Source organism: Pezoporus flaviventris, unplaced genomic scaffold, assembly GCF_033815535.1.
Source record: "Pezoporus flaviventris isolate CSIRO_AGI_PZ_B2104156 unplaced genomic scaffold, CSIRO_AGI_Pfla_v1 ptg000856l, whole genome shotgun sequence".
In the NCBI taxonomy this organism is placed as follows: Eukaryota; Metazoa; Chordata; class Aves; order Psittaciformes; family Psittacidae; genus Pezoporus; species Pezoporus flaviventris.
In genome coordinates this window covers 59,056-76,124 of record NW_026893401.1, presented here as the reverse complement: position 1 = coordinate 76,124, position 17,069 = coordinate 59,056, and the positions used below count along the sequence as shown (strand labels likewise).

The window sequence follows — 17,069 nt, the reverse complement described above, 5'->3', positions numbered from 1 at the left end:
CCCCCCGCGCAAATCCCCCCCCCCCCCCGGCCCGCGCATAAACAACGCCACGCTCCTTCCCTCATGTCCCCCAACAACAGGAACAGGGTCTCCCATGGACCTGCCCCTCCGCAGCACCCCACCGAGAACAAGAAGTCCGGGACTGCCCGCAAGGACCCCTGTGGCCTCAACGTCCCGCAAGAAAAAAACGGCTGGAATTGCTCGCAGGGGCCTAAATAGCTTAAAAAGGCAAGCCAGCAAAAGGGGGAGAAGCTTGCAAACAGGGGACCCTAAGTGCTTCAAATGCCAGCAAGAAAAAGGGGTCTGCAATTCCTGATGGTGCCCCAAAGACGCAAAAGCCCGCACAGAAAAAGAGGCTGACATTGCCCGCAGGGTCCCCTATGGGCTGGCAAAAGCCTACAGCACCCGGGATTCCCAGGCGGTCTCCCATCCAAGTACTAACCGAGCCCGACCCTGCTTAGCTTCCGAGATCAGACGAGATCGGGCGTTTTCAGGGTGGTGTGGCCGTAGGCAGCCTCTCCCCTGCCACCACCGCTCTCGGCGCCCCCGCACACGCTGCCCACCCGCACTCAGCCCCAGCCCCCAAAGCCAGGGGCACCATTGTGACGCCCAACCACGCCAGCGCCTCCACGCACACAGCCCCGCACGCCTCTGCCCGCGACGACCCGACACGCACCCCCCGCGCAAATCCCCCCCCCCCCCCCGGCCCGCGCATAAACAACGCCACGCTCCTTCCCTCATGTCCCCCAACAACAGGAACAGGGTCTCCCATGGACCTGCCCCTCCGCAGCACCCCACCGAGAACAAGAAGTCCGGGACTGCCCGCAAGGACCCCTGTGGCCTCAACGTCCCGCAAGAAAAAAACGGCTGGAATTGCTCGCAGGGGCCTAAATAGCTTAAAAAGGCAAGCCAGCAAAAGGGGGAGAAGCTTGCAAACAGGGGACCCTAAGTGCTTCAAATGCCAGCAAGAAAAAGGGGTCTGCAATTCCTGATGGTGCCCCAAAGACGCAAAAGCCCGCACAGAAAAAGAGGCTGACATTGCCCGCAGGGTCCCCTATGGGCTGGCAAAAGCCTACAGCACCCGGGATTCCCAGGCGGTCTCCCATCCAAGTACTAACCGAGCCCGAGCCCGAGCCCGACCCTGCTTAGCTTCCGAGATCAGACGAGATCGGGCGTTTTCAGGGTGGTGTGGCCGTAGGCAGCCTCTCCCCTGCCACCACCGCTCTCGGCGCCCCCGCACACGCTGCCCACCCGCACTCAGCCCCAGCCCCCAAAGCCAGGGGCACCATTGTGACGCCCAACCACGCCAGCGCCTCCACGCACACAGCCCCGCACGCCTCTGCCCGCGACGACCCGACACGCACCCCCCCGCGCAAATCCCCCCCCCCCCCCCGGCCCGCGCATAAACAACGCCACGCTCCTTCCCTCATGTCCCCCAACAACAGGAACAGGGTCTCCCAGGGACCTGCCCCTCCGCAGCACCCCACCGAGAACAAGAAGTCCGGGACTGCCCGCAAGGACCCCTGTGGCCTCAACGTCCCGCAAGAAAAAAACGGATGGAATTGCTCGCAGGGGCCTAAATAGCTTAAAAAGGCAAGCCAGCAAAAGGGGGAGAAGCTTGCAAACAGGGGACCCTAAGTGCTTCAAATGCCAGCAAGAAAAAGGGGTCTGCAATTCCTGATGGTGCCCCAAAGACGCAAAAGCCCGCACAGAAAAAGAGGCTGACATTGCCCGCAGGGTCCCCTATGGGCTGGCAAAAGCCTACAGCACCCGGGATTCCCAGGCGGTCTCCCATCCAAGTACTAACCGAGCCCGAGCCCGACCCTGCTTAGCTTCCGAGATCAGACGAGATCGGGCGTTTTCAGGGTGGTGTGGCCGTAGGCAGCCTCTCCCCTGCCACCACCGCTCTCGGTGCCCCCGCACACGCTGCCCACCCGCACTCAGCCCCAGCCCCCAAAGCCAGGGGCACCATTGTGACGCCCAACCACGCCAGCGCCCCCACGCACACAGCCCCGCACGCCTCTGCCCGCGACGACCCGACACGCACCCCCCCGCAAATCCCCCCCCTCCCCCCGGCCCGCGCATAAACAACACCACGCTCCTTCCCTCATGTCCCCCAAAAACAGGAACAGGGTCTCCCATGGACCTGCCCCTCCGCAGCACCCCACCGAGAACAAGAAGTCCGGGACTGCCCGCAAGGACCCCTGTGGCCTCAACGTCCCGCAAGAAAAAAACGGCTGGAATTGCTCGCAAGGGCCTAAATAGCTTAAAAAGGCAAGCCAGCAAAAGGGGCAAAAGCTTGCAAACAGGGGACCCTAAGTGCTTCAAATGCCAGCAAGAAAAAGGGGTCTGCAATTCCTGATGGTGCCCCAAAGACGCAAAAGCCCGCACAGAAAAAGAGGCTGACATTGCCCGCCGGGTCCCCTATGGGCTGGCAAAAGCCTACAGCACCCGGGATTCCCAGGCGGTCTCCCATCCAAGTACTAACCGAGCCCGACCCTGCTTAGCTTCCGAGATCAGACGAGATCGGGCGTTTTCAGGGTGGTGTGGCCGTAGGCACCCTCTCCCCTGCCACCACCGCTCTCGGCGCCCCCGCACACGCTGCCCACCCGCACTCAGCCCCAGCCCCCAAAGCCAGGGGCATCATTGTGACGCCCAACCACGCCAGCGCCCCCACGCACACAGCCCCGCACGCCTCTGCCCGCGACGACCCGACACGCACCCCCCCGCGCAAATCCCCCCCCCCCCCGGCCCGCGCATAAACAACGCCACGCTCCTTCCCTCATGTCCCCCAACAACAGGAACAGGGTCTCCCATGGACCTGCCCCTCCGCAGCACCCCACCGAGAACAAGAAGTCCGGGACTGCCCGCAAGGACCCCTGTGGCCTCAACGTCCCGCAAGAAAAAAACGGCTGGAATTGCTCGCAGGGGCCTAAATAGCTTAAAAAGGCAAGCCAGCAAAAGGGGGAGAAGCTTGCAAACAGGGGACCCTAAGTGCTTCAAATGCCAGCAAGAAAAAGGGGTCTGCAATTCCTGATGGTGCCCCAAAGACGCAAAAGCCCGCACAGAAAAAGAGGCTGACATTGCCCGCAGGGTCCCCTATGGGCTGGCAAAAGCCTACAGCACCCGGGATTCCCAGGCGGTCTCCCATCCAAGTACTAACCGAGCCCGACCCTGCTTAGCTTCCGAGATCAGACGAGATCGGGCGTTTTCAGGGTGGTGTGGCCGTAGGCAGCCTCTCCCCTGCCACCACCGCTCTCGGCGCCCCCGCACACGCTGCCCACCCGCACTCAGCCCCAGCCCCCAAAGCCAGGGGCACCATTGTGACGCCCAACCACGCCAGCGCCTCCACGCACACAGCCCCGCACGCCTCTGCCCGCGACGACCCGACACGCACCCCCCCGCGCAAATCCCCCCCCCCCCCCCCGGCCCGCGCATAAACAACGCCACGCTCCTTCCCTCATGTCCCCCAACAACAGGAACAGGGTCTCCCATGGACCTGCCCCTCCGCAGCACCCCACCGAGAACAAGAAGTCCGGGACTGCCCGCAAGGACCCCTGTGGCCTCAACGTCCCGCAAGAAAAAAACGGCTGGAATTGCTCGCAGGGGCCTAAATAGCTTAAAAAGGCAAGCCAGCAAAAGGGGGAGAAGCTTGCAAACAGGGGACGCTAAGTGCTTCAAATGCCAGCAAGAAAAAGGGGTCTGCAATTCCTGATGGTGCCCCAAAGACGCAAAAGCCCGCACAGAAAAGAGGCTGACATTGCCCGCAGGGTCCCCTATGGGCTGGCAAAAGCCTACAGCACCCGGGATTCCCAGGCGGTCTCCCATCCAAGTACTAACCGAGCCCGAGCCCGACCCTGCTTAGCTTCCGAGATCAGACGAGATCGGGCGTTTTCAGGGTGGTGTGGCCGTAGGCAGCCTCTCCCCTGCCACCACCGCTCTCGGCGCCCCCGCACACGCTGCCCACCCGCACTCAGCCCCAGCCCCCAAAGCCAGGGGCACCATTGTGACGCCAACCACGCCAGCGCCTCCACGCACACAGCCCCGCACGCCTCTGCCCGGCGACCGACCCGACACGCACCCCCCCGCGCAAATCCCCCCACCCCCCCCCCGCGCAAAAACAACGCCACGCTCCTTCCCTCATGTCCCCCAACAACAGGAACAGGGTCTCCCATGGACCTGCCCCTCCGCAGCACCCCACCGAGAACAAGAAGTCCGGGACTGCCCGCAAGGACCCCTGTGGCCTCAACGTCCCGCAAGAAAAAAACGGCTGGAATTGCTCGCAGGGGCCTAAATAGCTTAAAAAGGCAAGCCAGCAAAAGGGGGAGAAGCTTGCAAACAGGGGACCCGAAGTGCTTCAAATGCCAGCAAGAAAAAGGGGTCTGCAATTCCTGATGGTGCCCCAAAGACGCAAAAGCCCGCACAGAAAAAGAGGCTGACATTGCCCGCAGGGTCCCCTATGGGCTGGCAAAAGCCTACAGCACCCGGGATTCCCAGGCGGTCTCCCATCCAAGTACTAACCGAGCCCGAGCCCGAGCCCGACCCTGCTTAGCTTCCGAGATCAGACGAGATCGGGCGTTTTCAGGGTGGTGTGGCCGTAGGCAGCCTCTCCCCTGCCACCACCGCTCTCGGCGCCCCCGCACACGCTGCCCACCCGCACTCAGCCCCAGCCCCCAAAGCCAGGGGCACCATTGTGACGCCCAACCACGCCAGCGCCTCCACGCACACAGCCCCGCACGCCTCTGCCCGCGACGACCCGACACGCACCCCCCCGCGCAAATCCCCCCCCCCCCCCCGCTCAAAAACAACGCCACGCTCCTTCCCTCATGTCCCCCAACAACAGGAACAGGGTCTCCCATGGACCTGCCCCTCCGCAGCACCCCACCGAGAACAAGAAGTCCGGGACTGCCCGCAAGGACCCCTGTGGCCTCAACGTCCCGCAAGAAAAAACGGCTGGAATTGCTCGCAGGGGCCTAAATAGCTTAAAAAGGCAAGCCAGCAAAAGGGGGAGAAGCTTGCAAACAGGGGACCCTAAGTGCTTCAAATGCCAGCAAGAAAAAGGGGTCTGCAATTCCTGATGGTGCCCCAAAGACGCAAAAGCCCGCACAGAAAAAGAGGCTGACATTGCCCGCAGGGTCCCCTATGGGCTGGCAAAAGCCTACAGCACCCGGGATTCCCAGGCGGTCTCCCATCCAAGTACTAACCGAGCCCGAGCCCGACCCTGCTTAGCTTCCGAGATCAGACGAGATCGGGCGTTTTCAGGGTGGTGTGGCCGTAGGCAGCCTCTCCCCTGCCACCACCGCTCTCGGCGCCCCCGCACACGCTGCCCACCCGCACTCAGCCCCAGCCCCCAAAGCCAGGGGCACCATTGTGACGCCCAACCACGCCAGCGCCCCCACGCACACAGCCCCGCACGCCTCTGCCCGCGACGACCCGACACGCACCCCCCCGCGCAAATCCCCCCCCCCCCCGGCCCGCGCATAAACAACGCCACGCTCCTTCCCTCATGTCCCCCAACAACAGGAACAGGGTCTCCCAGGGACCTGCCCCTCCGCAGCACCCCACCGAGAACAAGAAGTCCGGGACTGCCCGCAAGGACCCCTGTGGCCTCAACGTCCCGCAAGAAAAAAACGGCTGGAATTGCTCGCAGGGGCCTAAATAGCTTAAAAAGGCAAGCCAGCAAAAGGGGGAGAAGCTTGCAAACAGGGGACCCTAAGTGCTTCAAATGCCAGCAAGAAAAAGGGGTCTGCAATTCCTGATGGTGCCCCAAAGACGCAAAAGCCCGCACAGAAAAAGAGGCTGACATTGCCCGCAGGGTCCCCTATGGGCTGGCAAAAGCCTACAGCACCCGGGATTCCCAGGCGGTCTCCCATCCAAGTACTAACCGAGCCCGACCCTGCTTAGCTTCCGAGATCAGACGAGATCGGGCGTTTTCAGGGTGGTGTGGCCGTAGGCAGCCTCTCCCCTGCCACCACCGCTCTCGGCGCCCCCGCACACGCTGCCCACCCGCACTCAGCCCCAGCCCCCAAAGCCAGGGGCACCATTGTGACGCCCAACCACGCCAGCGCCCCCACGCACACAGCCCCGCACGCCTCTGCCCGCGACGACCCGACACGCACCCCCCCGCGCAAATCCCCCCCCCCCCCCGGCCCGCGCATAAACAACGCCACGCTCCTTCCCTCATGTCCCCCAACAACAGGAACAGGGTCTCCCAGGGACCTGCCCCTCCGCAGCACCCCACCGAGAACAAGAAGTCCGGGACTGCCCGCAAGGACCCCTGTGGCCTCAACGTCCCGCAAGAAAAAAACGGCTGGAATTGCTCGCAGGGGCCTAAATAGCTTAAAAAGGCAAGCCAGCAAAAGGGGGAGAAGCTTGCAAACAGGGGACCCTAAGTGCTTCAAATGCCAGCAAGAAAAAGGGGTCTGCAATTCCTGATGGTGCCCCAAAGACGCAAAAGCCCGCACAGAAAAAGAGGCTGATATTGCCCGCAGGGTCCCCTATGGGCTGGCAAAAGCCTACAGCACCCGGGATTCCCAGGCGGTCTCCCATCCAAGTACTAACCGAGCCCGACCCTGCTTAGCTTCCGAGATCAGACGAGATCGGGCGTTTTCAGGGTGGTGTGGCCGTAGGCAGCCTCTCCCCTGCCACCACCGCTCTCGGCGCCCCCGCACACGCTGCCCACCCGCACTCAGCCCCAGCCCCCAAAGCCAGGGGCACCATTGTGACGCCCAACCACGCCAGCGCCTCCACGCACACAGCCCCGCACGCCTCTGCCCGCGACGACCCGACACGCGCCCCCCCGCAAATCCCCCCCCGCCCCCCGGCCCGCGCATAAACAACACCACGCTCCTTCCCTCATGTCCCCCAACAACAGGAACAGGGTCTCCCATGGACCTGCCCCTCCGCAGCACCCCACCGAGAACAAGAAGTCCGGGACTGCCCGCAAGGACCCCTGTGGCCTCAACGTCCCGCAAGAAAAAAACGGCTGGAATTGCTCGCAGGGGCCTAAATAGCTTACTCGCAGGGGCCTAAATAGCTTAAAAAGGCAAGCCAGCAAAAGGGGGAGAAGCTTGCAAACAGGGGACCCTAAGTGCTTCAAATGCCAGCAAGAAAAAGGGGTCTGCAATTCCTGATGGTGCCCCAAAGACGCAAAAGCCCGCACAGAAAAAGAGGCTGGACATTGCCCGCCGGGTCCCCTATGGGCTGGCAAAAGCCTACAGCACCCGGGATTCCCAGGCGGTCTCCCATCCAAGTACTAACCGAGCCCGACCCTGCTTAGCTTCCGAGATCAGACGAGATCGGGCGTTTTCAGGGTGGTGTGGCCGTAGGCAGCCTCTCCCCTGCCACCACCGCTCTCGGCGCCCCCGCACACGCTGCCCACCCGCACTCAGCCCCAGCCCCCAAAGCCAGGGGCACCATTGTGACGCCCAACCACGCCAGCGCCCCCACGCACACAGCCCCGCACGCCTCTGCCCGCGACGACCCGACACGCACCCCCCCGCGCAAATCCCCCCCCCCCCCCCGGCCCGCGCATAAACAACACCACGCTCCTTCCCTCATGTCCCCCAACAACAGGAACAGGGTCTCCCAGGGACCTGCCCCTCCGCAGGCACCCCACCGAGAACAAGAAGTCCGGGACTGCCCGCAAGGACCCCTGTGGCCTCAACGTCCCGCAAGAAAAAAACGGCTGGAATTGCTCGCAGGGGCCTAAATAGCTTAAAAAGGCAAGCCAGCAAAAGGGGGAGAAGCTTGCAAACAGGGGACCCTAAGTGCTTCAAATGCCAGCAAGAAAAAGGGGTCTGCAATTCCTGATGGTGCCCCAAAGACGCAAAAGCCCGCACAGAAAAAGAAGCTGACATTGCCCGCAGGGTCCCCTATGGGCTGGCAAAAGCCTACAGCACCCGGGATTCCCAGGCGGTCTCCCATCCAAGTACTAACCGAGCCCGAGCCCGGACCCTGCTTAGCTTCCGAGATCAGACGAGATCGGGCGTTTTCAGGGTGGTGTGGCCGTAGGCAGCCTCTCCCCTGCCACCACCGCTCTCGGCGCCCCCGCACACGCTGCCCACCCGCACTCAGCCCCAGCCCCCAAAGCCAGGGCACCATTGTGACGCCCAACCACGCCAGCGCCCCCACGCACACAGCCCCGCACGCCTCTGCCCGCGACGACCCGACACGCGCCCCCCCGCAAATCCCCCCCCGCCCCCCGGCCCGCGCATAAACAACACCACGCTCCTTCCCTCATGTCCCCCAACAACAGGAACAGGGTCTCCCATGGACCTGCCCCTCCGCAGCACCCCACCGAGAACAAGAAGTCCGGGACTGCCCGCAAGGACCCCTGTGGCCTCAACGTCCCGCAAGAAAAAAACGGCTGGAATTGCTCGCAGGGGCCTAAATAGCTTAAAAAGGCAAGCCAGCAAAAGGGGGAGAAGCTTGCAAACAGGGGACCCTAAGTGCTTCAAATGCCCAGCAAGAAAAAGGGGTCTGCAATTCCTGATGGTGCCCCAAAGACGCAAAAGCCCGCACAGAAAAAGAGGCTGACATTGCCCGCAGGGTCCCCTATGGGCTGGCAAAAGCCTACAGCACCCGGGATTCCCAGGCGGTCTCCCATCCAAGTACTAACCGAGCCCGACCCTGCTTAGCTTTCGAGATCAGACGAGATCGGGCGTTTTCAGGGTGGTGTGGCCGTAGGCACCCTCTCCCCTGCCACCACCGCTCTCGGCGCCCCCGCACACGCTGCCCACCCGCACTCAGCCCCAGCCCCCAAAGCCAGGGGCACCATTGTGACGCCCAACCACGCCAGCGCCTCCACGCACACAGCCCCGCACGCCTCTGCCCGCGACGACCCGACACGCACCCCCCCGCGCAAATCCCCCCCCCCCCCCCCGGCCCGCGCATAAACAACGCACGCTCCTTCCCTCATGTCCCCCAACAACAGGAACAGGGTCTCCCATGGACCCTGCCCCTCCGCAGCACCCCACCGAGAACAAGAAGTCCGGGGACTGCCCGCAAGGACCCCTGTGGCCTCAACGTCCCGCAAGAAAAAAACGGCTGGAATTGCTCGCAGGGCCTAAATAGCTTAAAAGGCAAGCCAGCAAAAGGGGGAGAAGCTTGCAAACAGGGGACCCTAAGTGCTTCAAATGCCAGCAAGAAAAAGGGTCTGCATTCCTGATGGTGCCCCAAAGACGCAAAAGCCCGCACAGAAAAAGAGGCTGACATTGCCCGCAGGGTCCCCTATGGGCTGGCAAAAGCCTACAGCACCCGGGATTCCCAGGCGGTCTCCCATCCAAGTACTAACCGAGCCCGAGCCCGACCCTGCTTAGCTTCCGAGATCAGACGAGATCGGGCGTTTTCAGGGTGGTGTGGCCGTAGGCAGCCTCTCCCCTGCCACCACCGCTCTCGGCGCCCCCGCACACGCTGCCCACCCGCACTCAGCCCCAGCCCCCAAAGCCAGGGGCACCATTGTGACGCCCAACCACGCCAGCGCCTCCCACGCACACAGCCCCGCACGCCTCTGCCCGCGACGACCCGACACGCACCCCCCCCGCGCAAATCCCCCCCCCCCCCCCCGCGCAAAAACAACGCCACGCTCCTTCCCTCATGTCCCCCAACAACAGGAACAGGGTCTCCCATGGACCTGCCCCTCCGCAGCACCCCACCGAGAACAAGAAGTCCGGGACTGCCCGCAAGGACCCCTGTGGCCTCAACGTCCCGCAAGAAAAAAACGGCTGGAATTGCTCGCAGGGGCCTAAATAGCTTAAAAAGGCAAGCCAGCAAAAGGGGGAGAAGCTTGCAAAACAGGGGACCCGAAGTGCTTCAAATGCCAGCAAGAAAAAGGGGTCTGCAATTCCTGATGGTGCCCCAAAGACGCAAAAGCCCGCACAGAAAAAGAGGCTGACATTGCCCGCAGGGTCCCCTATGGGCTGGCAAAAGCCTACAGCACCCGGGATTCCCAGGCGGTCTCCCATCCAAGTACTAACCGAGCCCGAGCCCGAGCCGACCCTGCTTAGCTTCCGAGATCAGACGAGATCGGGCGTTTTCAGGGTGGTGTGGCCGTAGGCAGCCTCTCCCCCTGCCACCACCGCTCTCGGCGCCCCCGCACACGCTGCCCACCCGCACTCAGCCCCAGCCCCCAAAGCCAGGGGCACCATTGTGACGCCCAACCACGCCAGCGCCCCCACGCACACAGCCCCGCACGCCTCTGCCCGCGACGACCCGACACGCACCCCCCCGCGCAAATCCCCCCCCCCCCCCCCGGCCCGCGCATAAACAACGCCACGCTCCTTCCCTCATGTCCCCCAACAACAGGAACAGGGTCTCCCCAGGGACCTGCCCCTCCGCAGCACCCCACCGAGAACAAGAAGTCCGGGACTGCCCGCAAGGACCCCTGTGGCCTCAACGTCCCGCAAGAAAAAAACGGCTGGAATTGCTCGCAGGGGCCTAAATAGCTTAAAAAGGCAAGCCAGCAAAAGGGGAGAAGCTTGCAAACAGGGGACCCTAAGTGCTTCAAATGCCAGCAAGAAAAAGGGGTCTGCAATTCCTGATGGTGCCCCAAAGACGCAAAAGCCCGCACAGAAAAAGAGGCTGACATTGCCCGCAGGGTCCCCTATGGGCTGGCAAAAGCCTACAGCACCCGGGATTCCCAGGCGGTCTCCCTCCAAGTACTAACCGAGCCCGACCCTGCTTAGCTTCCGAGATCAGACGAGATCGGGCGTTTTCAGGGTGGTGTGGCCGTAGGCAGCCTCTCCCCTGCCACCACCGCTCTCGGCGCCCCGCCACACGCTGCCCACCCGCACTCAGCCCCAGCCCCCAAAGCCAGGGGCACCATTGTGACGCCCAACCACGCCAGCGCCCCCACGCACACAGCCCCGCACGCCTCTGCCCGCGACGACCCGACACGCACCCCCCCGCGCAAATCCCCCCCCCCCCCCCGGCCCGCGCATAAACAACGCCACGCTCCTTCCCTCATGTCCCCCAACAACAGGAACAGGGTCTCCCAGGGACCTGCCCCTCCGCAGCACCCCACCGAGAACAAGAAGTCCGGGACTGCCCGCAAGGACCCCTGTGGCCTCAACGTCCCGCAAGAAAAAAACGGCTGGAATTGCTCGCAGGGGCCTAAATAGCTTAAAAAGGCAAGCCAGCAAAAGGGGGAGAAGCTTGCAAACAGGGGACCCTAAGTGCTTCAAATGCCAGCAAGAAAAAGGGGTCTGCAATTCCTGATGGTGCCCCAAAGACGCAAAAGCCCGCACAGAAAAAGAGGCTGACATTGCCCGCAGGGTCCCCTATGGGCTGGCAAAAGCCTACAGCACCCGGGATTCCCAGGCGGTCTCCCATCCAAGTACTAACCGAGCCCGAGCCCGACCCTGCTTAGCTTCCGAGATCAGACGAGATCGGGCGTTTTCAGGGTGGTGTGGCCGTAGGCAGCCTCTCCCCTGCACCACCGCTCTCGGTGCCCCCGCACACGCTGCCCACCCGCACTCAGCCCCAGCCCCCAAAGCCAGGGGCACCATTGTGACGCCCAACCACGGCCAGCGCCCCCACGCACACAGCCCCGCACGCCTCTGCCCGCGACGACCCGACACGCACCCCCCCGCAAATCCCCCCCTCCCCCCGGCCCCGCGCATAAACAACACCACGCTCCTTCCCTCATGTCCCCCAACAACAGGAACAGGGTCTCCCATGGACCTGCCCCTCCGCAGCACCCCACCGAGAACAAGAAGTCCGGGACTGCCCGCAAGGACCCCTGTGGCCTCAACGTCCCGCAAGAAAAAAACGGCTGGAATTGCTCGCAGGGGGCCTAAATAGCTTAAAAAGGCAAGCCAGCAAAAGGGGGAGAAAGCTTGCAAACAGGGGACCCTAAGTGCTTCAAATGCCAGCAAGAAAAAGGGGTCTGCAATTCCTGATGGTGCCCCAAAGACGCAAAAGCCCGCACAGAAAAAGAGGCTGACATTGCCCGCAGGGTCCCCTATGGGCTGGCAAAAGCCTACAGCACCCGGGATTCCCAGGCGGTCTCCCATCCAAGTACTAACCGAGCCCGACCCTGCTTAGCTTCCGAGATCAGACGAGATCGGGCGTTTTCAGGGTGGTGTGGCCGTAGGCAGCCTCTCCCCTGCCACCACCGCTCTCGGCGCCCCCGCACACGCTGCCCACCCGCACTCAGCCCCAGCCCCCAAAGCCAGGGGCACCATTGTGACGCCCAACCACGCCAGCGCTCCACGCACACAGCCCCGCACGCCTCTGCCCGCGACGACCCGACACGCACCCCCCCGCGCAAATCCCCCCCCCCCCCCCGGCCCGCGCATAAACAACGCCACGCTCCTTCCCTCATGTCCCCCAACAACAGGAACAGGGTCTCCCATGGACCTGCCCCTCCGCAGCACCCCACCGAGAACAAGAAGTCCGGGACTGCCCGCAAGGACCCCTGTGGCCTCAACGTCCCGCAAGAAAAAAACGGCTGGAATTGCTCGCAGGGGCCTAAATAGCTTAAAAAGGCAAGCCAGCAAAAGGGGGAGAAGCTTGCAAACAGGGGACCCTAAGTGCTTCAAATGCCAGCAAGAAAAAGGGGTCTGCAATTCCTGATGGTGCCCCAAAGACGCAAAAGCCCGCACAGAAAAAGAGGCTGACATTGCCCGCAGGGTCCCCTATGGGCTGGCAAAAGCCTACAGCACCCGGGATTCCCAGGCGGTCTCCCATCCAAGTACTAACCGAGCCCGACCCTGCTTAGCTTCCGAGATCAGACGAGATCGGGGCGTTTTCAGGGTGGTGTGGCCGTAGGCAGCCTCTCCCCTGCCACCACCGCTCTCGGCGCCCCCGCACACGCTGCCCACCCGCACTCAGCCCCAGCCCCCAAAGCCAGGGGCACCATTGTGACGCCCAACCACGCCAGCGCCTCCACGCACACAGCCCCCGCACGCCTCTGCCCGCGACGACCCGACACGCACCCCCCCCGCGCAAATCCCCCCCCCCCCCCCCGGCCCGCGCATAAACAACGCCACGCTCCTTCCCTCATGTCCCCCAACAACAGGAACAGGGTCTCCCATGGACCTGCCCCTCCGCAGCACCCCACCGAGAACAAGAAGTCCGGGACTGCCCGCAAGGACCCCTGTGGCCTCAACGTCCCGCAAGAAAAAAAACGGCTGGAATTGCTCGCAGGGGCCTAAATAGCTTAAAAAGGCAAGCCAGCAAAAGGGGGAGAAGCTTGCAAACAGGGGACCCTAAGTGCTTCAAATGCCAGCAAGAAAAAGGGGTCTGCAATTCCTGATGGTGCCCCAAAGACGCAAAAGCCCGCACAGAAAAAGAGGCTGACATTGCCCGCAGGGTCCCCTATGGGCTGGCAAAAGCCTACAGCACCCGGGATTCCCCAGGCGGTCTCCCATCCAAGTACTAACCGAGCCCGAGCCCGAGCCCGACCCTGCTTAGCTTCCGAGATCAGACGAGATCGGGCGTTTTCAGGGTGGTGTGGCCGTAGGCAGCCTCTCCCCTGCCACCACCGCTCTCGGCGCCCCCGCACACGCTGCCCACCCGCACTCAGCCCCAGCCCCCAAAGCCAGGGGCACCATTGTGACGCCCAACCACGCCAGCGCCTCCACGCACACAGCCCCGCACGCCTCTGCCCGCGACGACCCGACACGCACCCCCCCCGCGCAAATCCCCCCCCCCCCCCCGGCCCGCGCATAAACAACGCCACGCTCCTTCCCTCATGTCCCCCAACAACAGGAACAGGGTCTCCCAGGGACCTGCCCCTCCGCAGCACCCCACCGAGAACAAGAAGTCCGGGACTGCCCGCAAGGACCCCTGTGGCCTCAACGTCCCGCAAGAAAAAAAACGGCTGGAATTGCTCGCAGGGGCCTAAATAGCTTAAAAAGGCAAGCCAGCAAAAGGGGGAGAAGCTTGCAAACAGGGGACCCTAAGTGCTTCAAATGCCAGCAAGAAAAAGGGGTCTGCAATTCCTGATGGTGCCCCAAAGACGCAAAAGCCCGCACAGAAAAAGAGGCTGACATTGCCCGCAGGTCCCCTATGGGCTGGCAAAAGCCTACAGCACCCGGGATTCCCAGGCGGTCTCCCATCCAAGTACTAACCGAGCCCGAGCCCGAGCCCGACCCTGCTTAGCTTCCGAGATCAGACGAGATCGGGCGTTTTCAGGGTGGTGTGGCCGTAGGCAGCCTCTCCCCTGCCACCACCGCTCTCGGCGCCCCCGCACACGCTGCCCACCCGCACTCAGCCCCAGCCCCCAAAGCCAGGGGCACCATTGTGACGCCCAACCACGCCAGCGCCTCCACGCACACAGCCCCGCACGCCTCTGCCCGCGACGACCCGACACGCACCCCCCCGCGCAAATCCCCCCCCCCCCCCCCCGGCCCGCGCATAAACAACGCCACGCTCCTTCCCTCATGTCCCCCAACAACAGGAACAGGGTCTCCCAGGGACCTGCCCCTCCGCAGCACCCCACCGAGAACAAGAAGTCCGGGACTGCCCGCAAGGACCCCTGTGGCCTCAACGTCCCGCAAGAAAAAAACGGCTGGAATTGCTCGCAGGGGCCTAAATAGCTTAAAAAGGCAAGCCAGCAAAAGGGGGAGAAGCTTGCAAACAGGGGACCCTAAGTGCTTCAAATGCCAGCAAGAAAAAGGGTCTGCAATTCCTGATGGTGCCCCAAAGACGCAAAAGCCCGCACAGAAAAAGAGGCTGACATTGCCCGCAGGGTCCCCTATGGGCTGGCAAAAGCCTACAGCACCCGGGATTCCCAGGCGGTCTCCCATCCAAGTACTAACCGAGCCCGAGCCCGACCCTGCTTAGCTTCCGAGATCAGACGAGATCGGGCGTTTTCAGGGTGGTGTGGCCGTAGGCAGCCTCTCCCCTGCCACCACCGCTCTCGGTGCCCCCGCACACGCTGCCCACCCGCACTCAGCCCCCAGCCCCCAAAGCCAGGGGCACCATTGTGACGCCCAACCACGCCAGCGCCCCCACGCACACAGCCCCGCACGCCTCTGCCCGCGACGACCCGACACGCACCCCCCCGCAAATCCCCCCCCTCCCCCCCGGCCCGCGCATAAACAACACCACGCTCCTTCCCTCATGTCCCCCAAAAACAGGAACAGGGTCTCCCATGGACCTGCCCCTCCGCAGCACCCCACCGAGAACAAGAAGTCCGGGACTGCCCGCAAGGACCCCCTGTGGCCTCAACGTCCCGCAAGAAAAAAAACGGCTGGAATTGCCTCGCAAGGGCCCTACAGCAAGAAAAAGGGGTCTGCAATTCCTGATGGTGCCCCAAAGACGCAAAAGCCCGCACAGAAAAAGAGGCTGACATTGCCCGCAGGGTCCCCTATGGGCTGGCAAAAGCCTACAGCACCCGGGATCCCCAGGCGGTCTCCCATCCAAGTACTAACCGAGCCCGACCCTGCTTAGCTTCCGAGATCAGACGAGATCGGGCGTTTTCAGGGTGGTGTGGCCGTAGGCACCCTCTCCCCTGCCACACCGCTCTCGGCGCCCCCGCACACGCTGCCCACCCGCACTCAGCCCCAGCCCCCAAAGCCAGGGGCACCATTGTGACGCCCAACCACGCAGCGCCCCCACGCACACAGCCCCGCACGCCTCTGCCCGCGACGACCCGACACGCACCCCCCCGCGCAAATCCCCCCCCCCCCCCGGCCCGCGCATAAACAACGCCACGCTCCTTCCCTCATGTCCCCCAACAACAGGAACAGGGTCTCCATGGACCTGCCCCTCCGCAGCACCCCACCGAGAACAAGAAGTCCGGGACTGCCCGCAAGGACTCCTGTGGCCTCAACGTCCCGCAAGAAAAAAACGGCTGGAATTGCTCGCAGGGGCCTAAATAGCTTAAAAAGGCAAGCCAGCAAAAGGGGGAGAAGCTTGCAAACAGGGGACCCTAAGTGCTTCAAATGCCAGCAAGAAAAAGGGGTCTGCAATTCCTGATGGTGCCCCAAAGACGCAAAAGCCCGCACAGAAAAAGAGGCTGACATTGCCCGCAGGGTCCCCTATGGGCTGGCAAAAGCCTACAGCACCCGGGATTCCCAGGCGGTCTCCCATCCAAGTACTAACCGAGCCCGACCCTGCTTAGCTTCCGAGATCAGACGAGATCGGGCGTTTTCAGGGTGGTGTGGCCGTAGGCAGCCTCTCCCCTGCCACCACCGCTCTCGGCGCCCCCGCACACGCTGCCCACCCGCACTCAGCCCCAGCCCCCAAAGCCAGGGGCACCATTGTGACGCCCAACCACGCCAGCGCCTCCACGCACACAGCCCCGCACGCCTCTGCCCGCGACGACCCGACACGCACCCCCCCGCGCAAATCCCCCCCCCCCGGCCCGCGCAAAAACAACGCCACGCTCCTTCCCTCATGTCCCCCAACAACAGGAACAGGGTCTCCCATGGACCTGCCCCTCCGCAGCACCCCACCGAGAACAAGAAGTCCGGGACTGCCCGCAAGGACCCCTGTGGCCTCAACGTCCCGCAAGAAAAAAACGGCTGGATTGCTCGCAGGGGCCTAAATAGCTTAAAAAGGCAAGCCAGCAAAAGGGGGAGAAGCTTGCAAACAGGGGACCCTAAGTGCTTCAAATGCCAGCAAGAAAAAGGGGTCTGCAATTCCTGATGGTGCCCCAAAGACGCAAAAGCCCGCACAGAAAAAGAGGCTGACATTGCCCGCAGGGTCCCCTATGGGCTGGCAAAAGCCTACAGCACCCGGGATTCCCAGGCGGTCTCCCATCCAAGTACTAACCGAGCCCGACCCTGCTTAGCTTCCGAGATCAGACGAGATCGGGCGTTTTCAGGGTGGTGTGGCCGTAGGCAGCCTCTCCCCTGCCACCACCGCTCTCGGCGCCCCCGCACACGCTGCCCACCCGCACTCAGCCCCAGCCCCCAAAGCCAGGGGCACCACTGTGACGCCCAACCACGCCAGCGCCCCCACGCACACAGCCCCGCACGCCTCTGCCCGCGACGACCCGACACGCGCCCCCCCGCGCAAATCCCCCCCCGCCCCCCGGTCCGCGCATAAACAACACCACGCTCCTTCCCTCATGTCCCCCAACAACAGGAACAGGGTCTCCCAGGGACCTGCCCCTC

General features: G+C 63.4%; 13 non-coding genes and 12 pseudogenes across 13 annotated transcripts; all 25 read right to left on the bottom strand.

Moving 5' to 3' along the window:
• Positions 1 to 393: 393 nt before the first annotated feature.
• LOC133264446 (5S ribosomal RNA) lies at positions 394 to 512 on the bottom strand. Its single transcript, XR_009741651.1, has one exon. It is a non-coding gene; the product is annotated as a 5S ribosomal RNA (ribosomal RNA).
• A 557-nt stretch (positions 513 to 1,069) lies between these two features.
• On the bottom strand, positions 1,070 to 1,200 carry LOC133264499 (5S ribosomal RNA; annotated as a pseudogene).
• A 558-nt stretch (positions 1,201 to 1,758) lies between these two features.
• LOC133264486 (5S ribosomal RNA) lies at positions 1,759 to 1,883 on the bottom strand (annotated as a pseudogene).
• A 556-nt stretch (positions 1,884 to 2,439) lies between these two features.
• Positions 2,440 to 2,558, bottom strand: LOC133264445 (5S ribosomal RNA). The gene has a single exon (XR_009741650.1). It is a non-coding gene; the product is annotated as a 5S ribosomal RNA (ribosomal RNA).
• Positions 2,559 to 3,114: 556 nt separating this feature from the next.
• LOC133264443 (5S ribosomal RNA) lies at positions 3,115 to 3,233 on the bottom strand. Its single transcript, XR_009741648.1, has one exon. It is a non-coding gene; the product is annotated as a 5S ribosomal RNA (ribosomal RNA).
• A 558-nt stretch (positions 3,234 to 3,791) lies between these two features.
• On the bottom strand, positions 3,792 to 3,916 carry LOC133264485 (5S ribosomal RNA; annotated as a pseudogene).
• A 556-nt stretch (positions 3,917 to 4,472) lies between these two features.
• Positions 4,473 to 4,603, bottom strand: LOC133264498 (5S ribosomal RNA; annotated as a pseudogene).
• Positions 4,604 to 5,155: 552 nt separating this feature from the next.
• Positions 5,156 to 5,280, bottom strand: LOC133264484 (5S ribosomal RNA; annotated as a pseudogene).
• A 556-nt stretch (positions 5,281 to 5,836) lies between these two features.
• LOC133264442 (5S ribosomal RNA) lies at positions 5,837 to 5,955 on the bottom strand. Its single transcript, XR_009741647.1, has one exon. It is a non-coding gene; the product is annotated as a 5S ribosomal RNA (ribosomal RNA).
• A 557-nt stretch (positions 5,956 to 6,512) lies between these two features.
• Positions 6,513 to 6,631, bottom strand: LOC133264441 (5S ribosomal RNA). Its single transcript, XR_009741646.1, has one exon. It is a non-coding gene; the product is annotated as a 5S ribosomal RNA (ribosomal RNA).
• A 580-nt stretch (positions 6,632 to 7,211) lies between these two features.
• LOC133264440 (5S ribosomal RNA) lies at positions 7,212 to 7,330 on the bottom strand. Its single transcript, XR_009741645.1, has one exon. It is a non-coding gene; the product is annotated as a 5S ribosomal RNA (ribosomal RNA).
• Positions 7,331 to 7,889: 559 nt separating this feature from the next.
• Positions 7,890 to 8,015, bottom strand: LOC133264494 (5S ribosomal RNA; annotated as a pseudogene).
• Positions 8,016 to 8,571: 556 nt separating this feature from the next.
• Positions 8,572 to 8,690, bottom strand: LOC133264461 (5S ribosomal RNA). Its single transcript, XR_009741665.1, has one exon. It is a non-coding gene; the product is annotated as a 5S ribosomal RNA (ribosomal RNA).
• Positions 8,691 to 9,246: 556 nt separating this feature from the next.
• LOC133264483 (5S ribosomal RNA) lies at positions 9,247 to 9,371 on the bottom strand (annotated as a pseudogene).
• Positions 9,372 to 9,928: 557 nt separating this feature from the next.
• LOC133264496 (5S ribosomal RNA) lies at positions 9,929 to 10,058 on the bottom strand (annotated as a pseudogene).
• A 560-nt stretch (positions 10,059 to 10,618) lies between these two features.
• On the bottom strand, positions 10,619 to 10,736 carry LOC133264463 (5S ribosomal RNA). Its single transcript, XR_009741667.1, has one exon. It is a non-coding gene; the product is annotated as a 5S ribosomal RNA (ribosomal RNA).
• A 558-nt stretch (positions 10,737 to 11,294) lies between these two features.
• On the bottom strand, positions 11,295 to 11,419 carry LOC133264482 (5S ribosomal RNA; annotated as a pseudogene).
• Positions 11,420 to 11,977: 558 nt separating this feature from the next.
• Positions 11,978 to 12,096, bottom strand: LOC133264439 (5S ribosomal RNA). The gene has a single exon (XR_009741644.1). It is a non-coding gene; the product is annotated as a 5S ribosomal RNA (ribosomal RNA).
• Positions 12,097 to 12,653: 557 nt separating this feature from the next.
• Positions 12,654 to 12,773, bottom strand: LOC133264462 (5S ribosomal RNA). The gene has a single exon (XR_009741666.1). It is a non-coding gene; the product is annotated as a 5S ribosomal RNA (ribosomal RNA).
• Positions 12,774 to 13,335: 562 nt separating this feature from the next.
• Positions 13,336 to 13,467, bottom strand: LOC133264527 (5S ribosomal RNA; annotated as a pseudogene).
• A 559-nt stretch (positions 13,468 to 14,026) lies between these two features.
• Positions 14,027 to 14,157, bottom strand: LOC133264497 (5S ribosomal RNA; annotated as a pseudogene).
• Positions 14,158 to 14,716: 559 nt separating this feature from the next.
• Positions 14,717 to 14,841, bottom strand: LOC133264481 (5S ribosomal RNA; annotated as a pseudogene).
• A 490-nt stretch (positions 14,842 to 15,331) lies between these two features.
• LOC133264464 (5S ribosomal RNA) lies at positions 15,332 to 15,450 on the bottom strand. The gene has a single exon (XR_009741668.1). It is a non-coding gene; the product is annotated as a 5S ribosomal RNA (ribosomal RNA).
• Positions 15,451 to 16,004: 554 nt separating this feature from the next.
• Positions 16,005 to 16,123, bottom strand: LOC133264574 (5S ribosomal RNA). Its single transcript, XR_009741722.1, has one exon. It is a non-coding gene; the product is annotated as a 5S ribosomal RNA (ribosomal RNA).
• A 553-nt stretch (positions 16,124 to 16,676) lies between these two features.
• Positions 16,677 to 16,795, bottom strand: LOC133264573 (5S ribosomal RNA). The gene has a single exon (XR_009741721.1). It is a non-coding gene; the product is annotated as a 5S ribosomal RNA (ribosomal RNA).
• Between the last annotated feature and the right edge of the window lie 274 nt (positions 16,796 to 17,069).